General features: G+C 38.3%; 10 non-coding genes across 10 annotated transcripts; all 10 read right to left on the bottom strand.

Moving 5' to 3' along the window:
• Positions 1 to 3,682: 3,682 nt before the first annotated feature.
• On the bottom strand, positions 3,683 to 3,755 carry TRNAM-CAU (transfer RNA methionine (anticodon CAU)). Its single transcript has one exon. It is a non-coding gene; the product is annotated as a tRNA-Met (tRNA).
• A 1,048-nt stretch (positions 3,756 to 4,803) lies between these two features.
• Positions 4,804 to 4,876, bottom strand: TRNAM-CAU (transfer RNA methionine (anticodon CAU)). Its single transcript has one exon. It is a non-coding gene; the product is annotated as a tRNA-Met (tRNA).
• A 1,049-nt stretch (positions 4,877 to 5,925) lies between these two features.
• TRNAM-CAU (transfer RNA methionine (anticodon CAU)) lies at positions 5,926 to 5,998 on the bottom strand. Its single transcript has one exon. It is a non-coding gene; the product is annotated as a tRNA-Met (tRNA).
• Positions 5,999 to 7,046: 1,048 nt separating this feature from the next.
• Positions 7,047 to 7,119, bottom strand: TRNAM-CAU (transfer RNA methionine (anticodon CAU)). The gene has a single exon. It is a non-coding gene; the product is annotated as a tRNA-Met (tRNA).
• A 1,048-nt stretch (positions 7,120 to 8,167) lies between these two features.
• On the bottom strand, positions 8,168 to 8,240 carry TRNAM-CAU (transfer RNA methionine (anticodon CAU)). The gene has a single exon. It is a non-coding gene; the product is annotated as a tRNA-Met (tRNA).
• A 1,048-nt stretch (positions 8,241 to 9,288) lies between these two features.
• Positions 9,289 to 9,361, bottom strand: TRNAM-CAU (transfer RNA methionine (anticodon CAU)). The gene has a single exon. It is a non-coding gene; the product is annotated as a tRNA-Met (tRNA).
• A 1,048-nt stretch (positions 9,362 to 10,409) lies between these two features.
• Positions 10,410 to 10,482, bottom strand: TRNAM-CAU (transfer RNA methionine (anticodon CAU)). Its single transcript has one exon. It is a non-coding gene; the product is annotated as a tRNA-Met (tRNA).
• Positions 10,483 to 11,530: 1,048 nt separating this feature from the next.
• TRNAM-CAU (transfer RNA methionine (anticodon CAU)) lies at positions 11,531 to 11,603 on the bottom strand. The gene has a single exon. It is a non-coding gene; the product is annotated as a tRNA-Met (tRNA).
• A 1,048-nt stretch (positions 11,604 to 12,651) lies between these two features.
• Positions 12,652 to 12,724, bottom strand: TRNAM-CAU (transfer RNA methionine (anticodon CAU)). The gene has a single exon. It is a non-coding gene; the product is annotated as a tRNA-Met (tRNA).
• A 1,668-nt stretch (positions 12,725 to 14,392) lies between these two features.
• On the bottom strand, positions 14,393 to 14,465 carry TRNAM-CAU (transfer RNA methionine (anticodon CAU)). The gene has a single exon. It is a non-coding gene; the product is annotated as a tRNA-Met (tRNA).
• Between the last annotated feature and the right edge of the window lie 2,290 nt (positions 14,466 to 16,755).

Here is a 16,755-nt window from a genome sequence, read left to right as displayed (position 1 = left end):
TTTGTATGTTCAACACTGCATTTTGTTTTTTTTGTTTTTTTGTTTTTTTTTGAGTGCTGCGTAATGGTTTGAAATTGCAGACTCGAAGTTCTAACATGTGGTTGTGACCGCAAAGACTCCACCCACTTCCTCTACCTTCAAACTCTTCTTGTTTTTGTGTCAAGTGCTCAAATAGCCGTGTCACTATCTCGTCAAGATTCTCGTTATCGTCATCGTGTAAGCTTTCACACCCTACGTAAAAGCTGAAAGTGCTTGACTCGGACGAGACAACTTTCTCATACAGCAGAGTCAAGACGAGATGAATTTTAATTGCAACGTTGACGAGGCAATCACGTAATTTATCGACTACCAGAGATTTCACATTGTCGAGGAAGATGCTCGAGTCACACTTTTCATCGCTTCCAGATTTATACGTTATGATACGTGCACTTTTATTCAAAGCACCCTCCTCATGCTCATCAATGCGAGGTTTCTTTGCCGGCGGGACTAGGACATCATGATCCGGTAGACGACATTTTTTCAAATGCCTAGCAATGTTAGGTTTAGAAATCAACTTTCCACAGTTGCGACATGGCACTTTCCCGCAAAGACCGGAGGGACCTGGTTGCGGTTCCATTTTTTCTCTCTGTTATTTATATATATATACAGAGAAATTTTTTTTGGGGGGGGGGTTGTGGTGGTGGTAGTGGAAAGCGCACTGAAACAGAAGAAAAAAAAATTGAAAAAATGCTGGACATTTTTTCCTTCCACATATATATATTAAACGCGAACAGTATGTATGTATGTATGTATGTGTGTGTGCACTGTTGTAGGAGGTTAAAAATATGCGACATGTAAGTGTGTGTCAATTTTTTATGACTCCTCTGAATATGTGTGTGTCAGACGCAAAACAAAAAATATTAATATATCATGAAAAAATAAAAACTTACCTTTCAACAGAGATAGAGAGAAAAACTTCAAAATAAAAACTTGTAGCTCACTAAAACTTCCACGATGATATATATGTATACTGCCAGATAAACAATTAAGAATACTGAACTGCCACGATTGACGTTCACCTTTCAAGAGAGATAGAGAGACTTCAAAATAAAACTTGTAGCTCACTAAAACTTCCACGATGATATATATGTATACTACCAGACAAACAAATTAAAAAATACTGAACTGCCACGATTGACGTTCACTATGATAATGACGTACAAAAAAACTGGTAGGTTATATAGGAACTCCTCTCCTTTTTCTCCTTCTCTCCTTCCTACTCCACGCGACTCTCTTTGGTGAAAACACAATGAGCGCTATAGTCAATGTCCTAGCAAATAAAAACCCTTGTTGACTGATTTACTCGTGTTATATTTTTTTCAACAAAAGATTTTGTGATGCGCACAATATCCTGTGGGGGACAAATAACAATAAACGGGACGTTGATAGTTCCACCCATGTATGTATTGTCGATCATTTCCCCTCGGCCTCTATTCCACGCCCCGTCAGGGTGTGGTGTGTGAAACAAACGATTCCCAGTATAAAACTCAAAAAGCGGAAGATGGTGCTGTGTTTGCTTCCGCCACATCCCCCTCTGATTCTATTGTTATCGGGGATGTGATGGATTCTTCATTCAGAACCGTGGGAAAGCTGAAAAAAATAGAATCTCTTCGGGCGAAAGAGGATGCAAGGTGAATGGGTTCGGGGAGGGGTTGCTGTGGATAGTTTGGTCCGTGATGAAAATGTTACATTGGGCGACGAAACACAATTTCTCCACGAGAACGGGAAAAATTCTACCGAGCGTGGCTATCCACGCGAACATTAGAAATTGCCTGAATGTTTTGGGGGCTTGGCATAGGATTATCGATTTTCGTTTTTAGAGAATAATTTATGTAAGATTCTAGCATCGAGAATAAACAATATTGATTAAATTTTTGATAATATTCGCAGTATAAATCTAAACTCGTGATGATTTCGTCGCCACCATGCACCCCCCCCCCCCCGGCGAGGTTATAGGGGCCAGGCATCCTAAAAACAACAATTATTATTTTGTTTGTTTGCTTGCGTTACAATACGAAAAATAATAAGAGGCATACGCGCGCGCGCACGTATGTGTGTGGCACATCGTTCCCTCCCCGAGAGAGAGGTTTACGTAGGTCGCAATATATAAACATTTGGCCCCGGACTTGGAAAATTACGATAAAATACACTCATCTTTCAAAAATAAAAGGATGAGAGGAGAGGTTTACGAAGGTCACGATATATATAAACATTTGGCTCCGGACTTGGAAAATTACGATAAGATGCACTCATTTTTCAAAAATGAGAAGATGAGAAGATGAGAGGAGAGGTTTACGTAGGTCGCAATATATAAACATTTGGTCCCGGACTTGGAAAATTACGATAAAATACACTCATCTTTCAAAAATAAGAGAATAAGAGAATAAGAGAATGAGAGAATAAGAAAATGAGAAGATGAGAGCGCGCGCATGTGTATATGCCACATCGTTCCCTCCCCCGAGAGAGAGGTTTACGAAGATCACTATATATAAACATTTGGCCCCGTTGATTCCAGCACTCCAACTTCATCTCTAATGTTGACGACAATATTCTAAAGGTAGAGAGAATGAGAGAATGAGAGAATGAGAGAATGAGAGGATGAGAGAATAAGAGGATGAGAAGAGAGGTTTACGAAGATCACGATATATAAACATTTGGTCCCAAACTTGGAAAATTACGATAAAGTGCACTCATCCTTCAAAAAATAAGAGAATGAGAGAATGAGAGAATGAGAAAAGAGGTTTACGTAGGTCATGATATATAAACATTTGGTCCCAGACTTGGAAAATTACAATAAGATGCACTCATCTTTCAAAAAATAAGAAAATAAGAAAATAAAAAAATGAGAGGATAAGAGAAAGATGGGAGAATGAGAGGAGGATGAGAGGAAGATGAGAGAATAAAAAGAGAATGAGAAAGATGAGAAGGATGAGGAGATGAGAGCTCATCTTTCGTTCATCACTGCCTTTTTGCGCCCGTGAAACGTCGTCAGCGTAATAAATGAGGCGCGGAACAGGGAGAGAAAGTGAGTTTTTCAACTTTTTGTGGTCGTTTGGTCAAGAAATCAGAGTTGCGGTCAGATGCACAAATTTATACTACTCAGTGCGTACTTGACTTACAGCATCGGTTCCTCGGACAATGATTCACCCTTCGGTATAATTGAAGTGTGCAGATTAAAAACGCTGAAAACTAAGTGAAATACAACACAAATTACACAGCAGTAATCGTACCAAAGGTGACTGTATTTGACCCAGTAAAAATGTAGAACATCTCAATATAACCAAGACTTTTATTTAAATTGATAAGATTGATATCAAACCTTGTAAGTCAGAAATCATTTGGTAGTGGTTACATTCAAACCCACGGCCTCGAAGAGACTTGTGCCTAAGAAAGGCGTCTTAGACTTCTCGTCTACGCTACTCCACATGCAACATCATTCCACAGAAAACTCAACGGTTCCTTAAATTCTGAACGAGTCATCATCAAGTCTGCTTAGACACGTGTGCCGTATTTGCACTGATATGAGATATCTGGTTATGCATTTGAAAAGTGTGAGTGAAATAAATTGGATCCGCTTGTCCCATGTTCTTGTTGAAAAGGGGAATTACATTTACAACAGTAACTTTAAAATTTACAAAAGAAATGCCCCGGGTGAGGATTGAACTCACGACCTTGAGATTATGAGACTCACGCGCTACCGACTGCGCTACCGAGGCCACACATTTAACTAAAAATGTATTTCGTCAACATTTCTATCATCCTAGTTATGGTAATGATTGTTCAGAGATTTTTCACGACTCGAAATGTAGGGCTGTAACTACCTCCAACAAAATTTCCTATCACATATTTATATAAATAAAGCACAATTCCGATCAATACCTCCTCTTATGTTCTCTTGTGAAGTACTTTAAGTTCTTGGCAGAACATACAATTCTCTTGATGCTCTTCTCATCCATGCAAATAAATTGTAAACACTCTTCTTCAGCTGCTCAATTTCACGGTGGAATAACATTCTGCTACAAACTCTTGTTCGCAACCGATCATCTTCAGAGATACGTGATTCAACGTTTCTGTCGTTTCTTATACTTTATGTTACGGCTACTTATAATCTTCCAAGGTATACAGCAAGAGCAGCATATCCTTTAGGAAACGCCAAATGAACATGAAATTCATAAAAAGGTAAAGGTAAAGTTCTCCCCTGTGCATAGCACCACGCCATGAACGCGTATAGGGGGTGTGGGGATTAAATTAATCTGTTTATCTTGCCACCTTGTCTTGTGAAAATCGGCTTGTGTAGCGCTGAAAGCTAAGTGAAATACAAGAAAATTACACAGCAGTAATCGTACCGAAGATGACTGTATTTGACCCAGTGAAAATGTAGAACATCTCAATATAACCCAGACTTTTATTTAAATTGATAAGATTGTTATCAAACCTTGTAATTCAGAAATCACTTGGTAGTGGTGGCAACCGAACCCACGCCCTCGAAGAGACTAGTGCCTAAAAAAGGCGCCTTAGACTTTTCGTCTATGCTACGCTACTCCACATGCAACCTTATTCCACAGAAAACTCAACGGTTCCTTAAATTCTGAACGAGTCATCATCAAGTCTGCTTAGACACGTGTGCTGTATTTGCACTGATATGAGATATCTGTTTATGCATTTGAAAAGTGTGAGTGAAATAAATTGGATCCGCTTGTCCCATGTTCTTGTTGAAAAGGGGAATTACATTTACAACAGTAACTTTAAAATTTACGAAAGAAATGCCCCGGGTGAGGATTGAACTCACGACCTTGAGATTATGAGACTCACGCGCTACCGTCTGCGCTACCGAGGCCACACATTTAACTAAAAATGTATTTCGTCAACTTTTCTATCATCCTAGTTATGGTAATGATTGTTCAGAGATTTTTCACGACTCGAAATGTAGGGCTGTAACTACCTCCAACAAAATTTCCTATCACATATTTATATAAATAAAGCACAATTCCGATCAATACCTCCTCTTATGTTCTCTTGTGAAGTACTTTAAGTTCTTGGCAGAACATACAATTCTCTTGATGCTCTTCTCATCCATGCAAATAAATTGTAAACACTCTTCTTCAGCTGCTCAATTTCACGGTGGAATAACATTCTGCTACAAACTCTTGTTCGCAACCGATCATCTTCAGAGATACGTGATTCAACGTTTCTGTCGTTTCTTATACTTTATGTTACGGCTACTTATAATCTTCCAAGGTATACAGCAAGAGCAGCATATCCTTTAGGAAACGCCAAATGAACATGAAATTCATAAAAAGGTAAAGGTAAAGTTCTCCCCTGTGCATAGCACCACGCCATTAACGCGTATAGGGGGTGTGGGGATTAAATTAATCTGTTTATCTTGCCACCTTGTCTTGTGAAAATCGGCTTGTGTAGCGCTGAAAGCTAAGTGAAATACAAGAAAATTACACAGCAGTAATCGTACCGAAGATGACTGTATTTGACCCAGTGAAAATGTAGAACATCTCAATATAACCCAGACTTTTATTTAAATTGATAAGATTGTTATCAAACCTTGTAATTCAGAAATCACTTGGTAGTGGTGGCAACCGAACCCACGCCCTCGAAGAGACTAGTGCCTAAAAAAGGCGCCTTAGACTTTTCGTCTATGCTACGCTACTCCACATGCAACCTTATTCCACAGAAAACTCAACTGGTTCCTTAAATTCTGAACGAGTCATCATCAAGTCTGCTTAGACACGTGTGCCGTATTTGCACTGATATGAGATATCTGGTTATGCATTTGAAAAGTGTGAGTGAAATAAATTGGATCCGCTTGTCCCATGTTCTTGTTGAAAAGGGGAATTACATTTACAACAGTAACTTTAAAATTTACGAAAGAAATGCCCCGGGTGAGGATTGAACTCACGACCTTGAGATTATGAGACTCACGCGCTACCGACTGCGCTACCGAGGTTACACATTTAACTAAAGATGTATTTCGTCAACTTTTCTATCATCCTAGTTATGGTAATGATTGTTCAGAGATTTTTCACGACTCGAAATGTAGGGCTGTAACTACCTCCAACAAAATTTCCTATCACATATTTATATAAATAAAGCACAATTCCGATCAATACCTCCTCTTATGTTCTCTTGTGAAGTACTTTAAGTTCTTGGCAGAACATACAATTCTCTTGATGCTCTTCTCATCCATGCAAATAAATTGTAAACACTCTTCTTCAGCTGCTCAATTTCACGGTGGAATAACATTCTGCTACAAACTCTTGTTCGCAACCGATCATCTTCAGAGATACGCGATTCAACGTTTCTGTCGTTTCTTATACTTTATGTTACGGCTACTTATAATCTTCCAAGGTATACAGCAAGAGCAGCATATCCTTTAGGAAACGCCAAATGAACATGAAATTCATAAAAAGGTAAAGGTAAAGTTCTCCCCTGTGCATAGCACCACGCCATGAACGCGTATAGGGGGTGTGGGGATTAAATTAATCTGTTTATCTTGCCACCTTGTCTTGTGAAAATCGGCTTGTGTAGCGCTGAAAGCTAAGTGAAATACAAGAAAATTACACAGCAGTAATCGTACCGAAGATGACTGTATTTGACCCAGTGAAAATGTAGAACATCTCAATATAACCCAGACTTTTATTTAAATTGATAAGATTGTTATCAAACCTTGTAATTCAGAAATCACTTGGTAGTGGTGGCAACCGAACCCGCGCCCTCGAAGAGACTAGTGCCTAAAAAAGGCGCCTTAGACTTTTCGTCTATGCTACGCTACTCCACATGCAACCTTATTCCACAGAAAACTCAACGGTTCCTTAAATTCTGAACGAGTCATCATCAAGTCTGCTTAGACACGTGTGCCGTATTTGCACTGATATGAGATATCTGGTTATGCATTTGAAAAGTGTGAGTGAAATAAATTGGATCCGCTTGTCCCATGTTCTTGTTGAAAAGGGGAATTACATTTACAACAGTAACTTTAAAATTTACGAAAGAAATGCCCCGGGTGAGGATTGAACTCACGACCTTGAGATTATGAGACTCACGCGCTACCGACTGCGCTACCGAGGCCACACATTTAACTAAAGATGTATTTCGTCAACTTTTCTATCATCCTAGTTATGGTAATGATTGTTCAGAGATTTTTCACGACTCGAAATGTAGGGCTGTAACTACCTCCAACAAAATTTCCTATCACATATTTATATAAAAAAAGCACAATTCCGATCAATACCTCCTCTTATGTTCTCTTGTGAAGTACTTTAAGTTCTTGGCAGAACATACAATTCTCTTGATGCTCTTCTCATCCATGCAAATAAATTGTAAACACTCTTCTTCAGCTGCTCAATTTCACGGTGGAATAACATTCTGCTACAAACTCTTGTTCGCAACCGATCATCTTCAGAGATACGTGATTCAACGTTTCTGTCGTTTCTTATACTTTATGTTACGGCTACTTATAATCTTCCAAGGTATACAGCAAGAGCAGCATATCCTTTAGGAAACGCCAAATGAACATGAAATTCATAAAAAGGTAAAGGTAAAGTTCTCCCCTGTGCATAGCACCACGCCATGAACGCGTATAGGGGGTGTGGGGATTAAATTAATCTGTTTATCTTGCCACCTTGTCTTGTGAAAATCGGCTTGTGTAGCGCTGAAAGCTAAGTGAAATACAAGAAAATTACACAGCAGTAATCGTACCGAAGATGACTGTATTTGACCCAGTGAAAATGTAGAACATCTCAATATAACCCAGACTTTTATTTAAATTGATAAGATTGTTATCAAACCTTGTAATTCAGAAATCACTTGGTAGTGGTGGCAACCGAACCCACGCCCTCGAAGAGACTAGTGCCTAAAAAAGGCGCCTTAGACTTTTCGTCTATGCTACGCTACTCCACATGCAACCTTATTCCACAGAAAACTCAACGGTTCCTTAAATTCTGAACGAGTCATCATCAAGTCTGCTTAGACACGTGTGCCGTATTTGCACTGATATGAGATATCTGTTTATGCATTTGAAAAATGTGAGTGAAATAAATTGGATCCGCTTGTCCCATGTTCTTGTTGAAAAGGGGAATTACATTTACAACAGTAACTTTAAAATTTACAAAAGAAATGCCCCGGGTGAGGATTGAACTCACGACCTTGAAATTATGAGACTCACGCGCTACCGACTGCGCTACCGAGGCCACACATTTAACTAAAAATGTATTTCGTCAACATTTCTATCATCCTAGTTATGGTAATGATTGTTCAGAGATTTTTCACGACTCGAAATGTAGGGCTGTAACTACCTCCAACAAAATTTCCTATCACATATTTATATAAATAAAGCACAATTCCGATCAATACCTCCTCTTATGTTCTCTTGTGAAGTACTTTAAGTTCTTGGCAGAACATACAATTCTCTTGATGCTCTTCTCATCCATGCAATTAAATTGTAAACACTCTTCTTCAGCTGCTCAATTTCACGGTGGAATAACATTCTGCTACAAACTCTTGTTCGCAACCGATCATCTTCAGAGATACGTGATTCAACGTTTCTGTCGTTTCTTATACTTTATGTTACGGCTACTTATAATCTTCCAAGGTATACAGCAAGAGCAACATATCCTTTAGGAAACGCCAAATGAACATGAAATTCATAAAAAGGTAAAGGTAAAGTTCTCCCCTGTGCATAGCACCACGCCATGAACGCGTATAGGGGGTGTGGGGATTAAATTAATCTGTTTATCTTGCCAACTAGTCTTGTGAAAATCGGCTTGTGTAGCGCTGAAAACTAAGTGAAATACAAGAAAATTACACAGCAGTAATCGTACCGAAGATGACTGTATTTGACCCAGTGAAAATGTAGAACATCTCAATATAACCCAGACTTTTATTTAAATTGATAAGATTGTTATCAAACCTTGTAATTCAGAAATCACTTGGTAGTGGTGGCAACCGAACCCACGCCCTCGAAGAGACTAGTGCCTAAAAAAGGCGCCTTAGACTTTTCGTCTATGCTACGCTACTCCACATGCAACCTTATTCCACAGAAAACTCAACGGTTCCTTAAATTCTGAACGAGTCATCATCAAGTCTGCTTAGACACGTGTGCCGTATTTGCACTGATATGAGATATCTGGTTATGCATTTGAAAAGTGTGAGTGAAATAAATTGGATCCGCTTGTCCCATGTTCTTGTTGAAAAGGGGAATTACATTTACAACAGTAACTTTAAAATTTACGAAAGAAATGCCCCGGGTGAGGATTGAACTCACGACCTTGAGATTATGAGACTCACGCGCTACCGACTGCGCTACCGAGGTTACACATTTAACTAAAGATGTATTTCGTCAACTTTTCTATCATCCTAGTTATGGTAATGATTGTTCAGAGATTTTTCACGACTCGAAATGTAGGGCTGTAACTACCTCCAACAAAATTTCCTATCACATATTTATATAAATAAAGCACAATTCCGATCAATACCTCCTCTTATGTTCTCTTGTGAAGTACTTTAAGTTCTTGGCAGAACATACAATTCTCTTGATGCTCTTCTCATCCATGCAAATAAATTGTAAACACTCTTCTTCAGCTGCTCAATTTCACGGTGGAATAACATTCTGCTACAAACTCTTGTTCGCAACCGATCATCTTCAGAGATACGTGATTCAACGTTTCTGTCGTTTCTTATACTTTATGTTACGGCTACTTATAATCTTCCAAGGTATACAGCAAGAGCAACATATCCTTTAGGAAACGCCAAATGAACATGAAATTCATAAAAAGGTAAAGGTAAAGTTCTCCCCTGTGCATAGCACCACGCCATGAACGCGTATAGGGGGTGTGGGGATTAAATTAATCTGTTTATCTTGCCAACTAGTCTTGTGAAAATCGGCTTGTGTAGCGCTGAAAACTAAGTGAAATACAAGAAAATTACACAGCAGTAATCGTACCGAAGATGACTGTATTTGACCCAGTGAAAATGTAGAACATCTCAATATAACCCAGACTTTTATTTAAATTGATAAGATTGTTATCAAACCTTGTAATTCAGAAATCACTTGGTAGTGGTGGCAACCGAACCCACGCCCTCGAAGAGACTAGTGCCTAAAAAAGGCGCCTTAGACTTTTCGTCTATGCTACGCTACTCCACATGCAACCTTATTCCACAGAAAACTCAACGGTTCCTTAAATTCTGAACGAGTCATCATCAAGTCTGCTTAGACACGTGTGCCGTATTTGCACTGATATGAGATATCTGGTTATGCATTTGAAAAGTGTGAGTGAAATAAATTGGATCCGCTTGTCCCATGTTCTTGTTGAAAAGGGGAATTACATTTACAACAGTAACTTTAAAATTTACGAAAGAAATGCCCCGGGTGAGGATTGAACTCACGACCTTGAGATTATGAGACTCACGCGCTACCGACTGCGCTACCGAGGTTACACATTAAACTAAAGATGTATTTCGTCAACTTTTCTATCATCCTAGTTATGGTAATGATTGTTCAGAGATTTTTCACGACTCGAAATGTAGGGCTGTAACTACCTCCAACAAAATTTCCTATCACATATTTATATAAATAAAGCACAATTCCGATCAATACCTCCTCTTATGTTCTCTTGTGAAGTACTTTAAGTTCTTGGCAGAACATACAATTCTCTTGATGCTCTTCTCATCCATGCAAATAAATTGTAAACACTCTTCTTCAGCTGCTCAATTTCACGGTGGAATAACATTCTGCTACAAACTCTTGTTCGCAACCGATCATCTTCAGAGATACGCGATTCAACGTTTCTGTCGTTTCTTATACTTTATGTTACGGCTACTTATAATCTTCCAAGGTATACAGCAAGAGCAGCATATCCTTTAGGAAACGCCAAATGAACATGAAATTCATAAAAAGGTAAAGGTAAAGTTCTCCCCTGTGCATAGCACCACGCCATGAACGCGTATAGGGGGTGTGGGGATTAAATTAATCTGTTTATCTTGCCACCTTGTCTTGTGAAAATCGGCTTGTGTAGCGCTGAAAGCTAAGTGAAATACAAGAAAATTACACAGCAGTAATCGTACCGAAGATGACTGTATTTGACCCAGTGAAAATGTAGAACATCTCAATATAACCCAGACTTTTATTTAAATTGATAAGATTGTTATCAAACCTTGTAATTCAGAAATCACTTGGTAGTGGTGGCAACCGAACCCACGCCCTCGAAGAGACTAGTGCCTAAAAAAGGCGCCTTAGACTTTTCGTCTATGCTACGCTACTCCACATGCAACCTTATTCCACAGAAAACTCAACGGTTCCTTAAATTCTGAACGAGTCATCATCAAGTCTGCTTAGACACGTGTGCCGTATTTGCACTGATAAGAGATATCTGGTTATGCATTTGAAAAGTGTGAGTGAAATAAATTGGATCCGCTTGTCCCATGTTCTTGTTGAAGAGGGGAATTACATTTACAACAGTAACTTTAAAATTTACAAAAGAAATGCCCCGGGTGAGGATTGAACTCACGACCTTGAGATTATGACACTCACGCGCTACCGACTGCGCTACCGAGGCCACACATTTAACTAAAAATGTATTTCGTCAACATTTCTATCATCCTAGTTATGGTAATGATTGTTCAGAGATTTTTCACGACTCGAAATGTAGGGCTGTAACTACCTCCAACAAAATTTCCTATCACATATTTATATAAATAAAGCACAATTCCGATCAATGCCTCCTCTTATGTTCTCTTGTGAAGTACTTTAAGTTCTTGGCAGAACATACAATTCTCTTGATGCTCTTCTCATCCATGCAATTAAATTGTAAACACTCTTCTTCAGCTGCTCAATTTCACGGTGGAATAACATTCTGCTACAAACTCTTGTTCGCAACCGATCATCTTCAGAGATACGTGATTCAACGTTTCTGTCGTTTCTTATACTTTATGTTACGGCTACTTATAATCTTCCAAGGTATACAGCAAGAGCAGCATATCCTTTAGGAAACGCCAAATGAACATGAAATTCATAAAAAGGTAAAGGTAAAGTTCTCCCCTGTGCATAGCACCACGCCATGAACGCGTATAAGGGGTGTGGGGATTAAATTAATCTGTTTATCTTGCCACCTTGTCTTGTGAAAATCGGCTTGTGTAGCGCTGAAAGCTAAGTGAAATACAAGAAAATTACACAGCAGTAATCGTACCGAAGATGACTGTATTTGACCCAGTGAAAATGTAGAACATCTCAATATAACCCAGACTTTTATTTAAATTGATAAGATTGTTATCAAACCTTGTAATTCAGAAATCACTTGGTAGTGGTGGCAACCGAACCCACGTCCTCGAAGAGACTAGTGCCTAAAAAAGGCGCCTTAGACTTTTCGTCTATGCTACGCTACTCCACATGCAACCTTATTCCACAGAAAACTCAACGGTTCCTTAAATTCTGAACGAGTCATCATCAAGTCTGCTTAGACACGTGTGCCGTATTTGCACTGATAAGATATATCTGTTTATGCATTTGAAAAGTGTGAGTGAAATAAATTGGATCCGCTTGTCCCATGTTCTTGTTGAAAAGGGGAATTACATTTACAACAGTAACTTTAAAATTTACAAAAGAAATGCCCCGGGTGAGGATTGAACTCACGACCTTGAGATTATGAGACTCACGCGCTACCGACTGCGCTACCGAGGCCACACATTTAACTAAAAATGTATTTCGTCAACATTTCTATCATCCTAGTTATGGTAATGATTGTTCAGAGATTTTTCACGACTCGAAATGTAGGGCTGTAACTACCTCCAACAAAATTTCCTATCACATATTTATATAAATAAAGCACAATTCCGATCAATACCTCCTCTTATGTTCTCTTGTGAAGTACTTTAAGTTCTTGGCAGAACATACAATTCTTTTCATGCTCTTCTCATCCATGCAATAAAATTGTAAACACTCTTCTTGAGCTGCTCAATTTCATGGTGGAAAAACATTCTGAAACAAAGTCTTGTTCTTGAACTCACGACCTTGAGATTATGAGACTCACGCGCTACCGACTGCGCTACCGAGGCCACACATTTAACTAAAAATGTATTTCGTCAACATTTCTATCATCCTAGTTATGGTAATGATTGTTCAGAGATTTTTCACGACTCGAAATGTAGGGCTGTAACTACCTCCAACAAAATTTCCTATCACATATTTATATAAATAAAGCACAATTTCGATCAATACCTCTTCTTATGTTCTCTTGTGAAGTACTTTAAGTTCTTGGCAGAACATACAATTCTTTTCATGCACTTCCCATCCATGCAATAAAATTGTAAACACTCTCCTTGAGCTGCTCAATTTCATGGTGGAATAACATTCTGATACAAACTCTGTCGTTTCTTAAACTTTATGTTACGGCTACTAATAATCTTCCAAGGTATACAGCAAGAGCAGCATATCATTTAGGAAACGTCAAATGAACATGAAACTCATGTTCGATTAAATTAATCTGTTCATCTTGCCACCTTGTCTTGTGAAAATCGGCTTGTGACAGTGAATTCTCTATATGAAGATTTCTTTCCCAATGTAAATACAGACAGTGGATTCGGAAAAATGTGGAAATTCTACAAAAATCGAAAAATTGTAGACGTGTCAAACCATAGTAATTGTTTCGTTCTAGTGAGAAGTGAATAAAACATACGAGGCCGATCATTTAGTTACGAAAAATATATATGAAACCAAACCTTACGGGAAAAGGCAGTAGGTAATGGAATAAAGTTCAACACTATGACTTGATGTATACTTACGAAGTCTGATTTAGGTATCAAATTCCAGTGCGTACTTGACTTACAGCATCGGTTCCTCGGACAATGTTTCACCCTTCGGTATAATTGAAGTGTGCAGATTAAAAACGCAGAAAGCTAAGTGAAATACAACACAAATTACACAGCAGTAATCGTACCAAAGGTGACTGTATTTGACCCAGTAAAAATGTATAACATCTCAATATAACCCAGACTTTTATTTAAATTGATAAGATTGTCATCAAACCTTGTAAGTCAGAAATCATTTAATAATGGTGGCATTCAAACCCACGGCCTCGAAGAGACTTGTGCCTAAGAAAGGCGTCTTAGACTTCTCGTCTACGCTACTCCACATGCAACATCATTCCACAGAAAACTCAACGATTCCTTAAATTCTGAATGAGTCATCATCAAGTCTGCTTAGACACGTGTGCCGTATTTGCACTGATATGAGAAATCTGTTTATGCATTTGAAAGGTGTCAGTTGAATAAATTGGATCCGCTTGTCCCATGTTCTTGTTGGAACGGGGAGATATATTTACAACGGTAACTTTAAAATTTACGAAAGAAATGCCCCGGATGAGGATTGAACTCACGACCTTGAGATTATGAGACTCACGCGCTACCGACTGCGCTACCGAGGCCACACATTTAACTAAAAATGTATTTCGTCAACATTTCTATCATCCTAGTTATGGTAATGATTGTTCAGAGATTTTTCACGACTCGAAATGTAGGGCTGTAACTACCTCCAACAAAATTTCCTATCACATATTTATATAAATAAAGCACAATTCCGATCAATACCTCCTCTTATGTTCTCTTGTGAAGTACTTTAAGTTCTTGGCAGAACATACAATTCTCTTGATGCTCTTCTCATCCATGCAATAAAATTGTAAACACTCTTCTTCAGCAGTAGTGGTATTTGTGGTGGGATAAACCCGAGAAAGTACGAGCCCCCCTCAAGCAGATTTGCTATACTTAAAACTTGCTCAACATGCCCATATGAGTTTTTTGCTCAAGTGTGGAATCTTGTCTAATTCAAGATTTTTGTAAAAATGCCCTCGGGAATTTCCTGAGAAAGTACGAACCCCCCTCCAGCAGATTTGCTATACTTAAAACTTGCTCAACATGTCCATATAAGTTTTTTGTTCAAGTGTAGTACCTGCCTAACCCAAGAATTTTATAATTCGGAAAATATCAAACCCCCCCTCAAGCAGATTTACAAAAATTGCATCAGTTTGTCTATAAACTTGTATCCATACCTACCTATACATATTTACTTCAGGTTTAAGTTTAATTGGATACTATTCAATTTGCTTATCCAATATTAAAACAATGCAATATGCAGAGCCTACCTCTAGAATTGCTTCGTGTTTGCATGTTTCTCCTCTGTGTCAGTGTGTGGAATTCCCGAGACGGTAGTATTGATTTTTGCCTTGCATGTTCTCCTCAGTATTTACAGAAATTCCCGAGTATTGCATCATTTAGTATTGTGAGACTGACTGAGGAGAACAGATGTGTTGATACAGTGCTTCTCATACTTACTGGTTTAAATTCATATTGAACAATATAAAATCTGATATTTGTTGTAATCCACTCATATTTAGAGTCAAGCTTATATTTGTCCCAGCCTGTTATACATAACAAGGTTATTGCCATTCAAGATATGCATGTTTGTGCAGGCATTTGTGCTGGGTCAGTGTGAATGATTTTCTACTTGTGGGCCATTGGCCTTACAACCTGTCATAAGATTAATATTATTAATATTAATCCATAGATATTAGATTTGAATCCCAGGAAATTTTATATAAATACCAAAACCAAAAATATTAAGTGTATACACACGTACACACGTACACACACACACACAGCACAGTGTTGAACCCAACTGATATTTTTTATTCAGTATAAAATTTTGAATTGAAACCCAGGAAATTGTATATAATAAACAACAGTAAAAATGCCGAATCAAAAATATTGTGACCAATGCAATAAAAATATATCCAGCTCCAATTGGGCCAAGCACCAAAAGATTTGTAACCCAGACAAATACAGAACTCCCACAATAACTTGCCACAAATGCCATAGAGAATATAACATGGAATATTTCATATATAAACATAAAGATACTTGCTCTGCTCAATCATCAACATCTGGTCTGAAAAGAAGGCACGAAGCACCTGTTAATGCCAGAGCAGCAAAGCAGCCACGCCATGAACCTATCCATAGCAGTTTTAACGGCCAATTAAGAGATCACCGGTTTGTATCAGAGCCAAGATGTGGCATTGAGAATTTTTTGAACAGTAAAAAACCTGATATACAGGCAATTCTAAATGCACAAAATGGCTCTTATAAGCTCTCCCTCAAATTGTTTGTACAATATAAGAAACCAAATGACACAAAATTTACACAGCCCCACATAACAGAAACTGTACCGGTATATTCAAACGCAAATTCAGACAAAATAATAAGCAGATTGATGGATCAATTGAATATGAAACACTCTGAATTTGCAGCAAAAGAGTCAGGATGGAGCCTATGCGGTTCATCACACAAGTTATATATTAATATTTCTGAATTCAGCCCATTAAAAGGTTCTACATATCTGCCATTACCTGCCAATATCAAAAACAAAAGAGCCGTGGTCAATATAAAAAATAATGACGCGAAATGCTTTTTGTGGTGTATATTAGCTGCTCTGTATCCAGTTTCAAGGGATCCTCAGAGAATAACTTATTACAAACAACATGAACATGATTTTGACGATGCAATGGAGGGTTTAGAATATCCAATGTCTGTTCAGAATATTGATAAATTTGAAAAAAAGGCCAGGCACATCAATGGCAAACAATTATCTATTAATGTATTTATTTGTTCCACTGGCAATTGCCCGATAGCACCTCTCAGAATCAGTACACTTGATGATGAATC

This window comes from Lepisma saccharinum, chromosome 3 (genome assembly GCF_977018435.1).
Source record: "Lepisma saccharinum chromosome 3, izLepSacc3.1, whole genome shotgun sequence".
In the NCBI taxonomy this organism is placed as follows: Eukaryota; Metazoa; Arthropoda; class Insecta; order Zygentoma; family Lepismatidae; genus Lepisma; species Lepisma saccharinum.
This window is presented reverse-complemented; position numbering and strand designations above follow the sequence as displayed.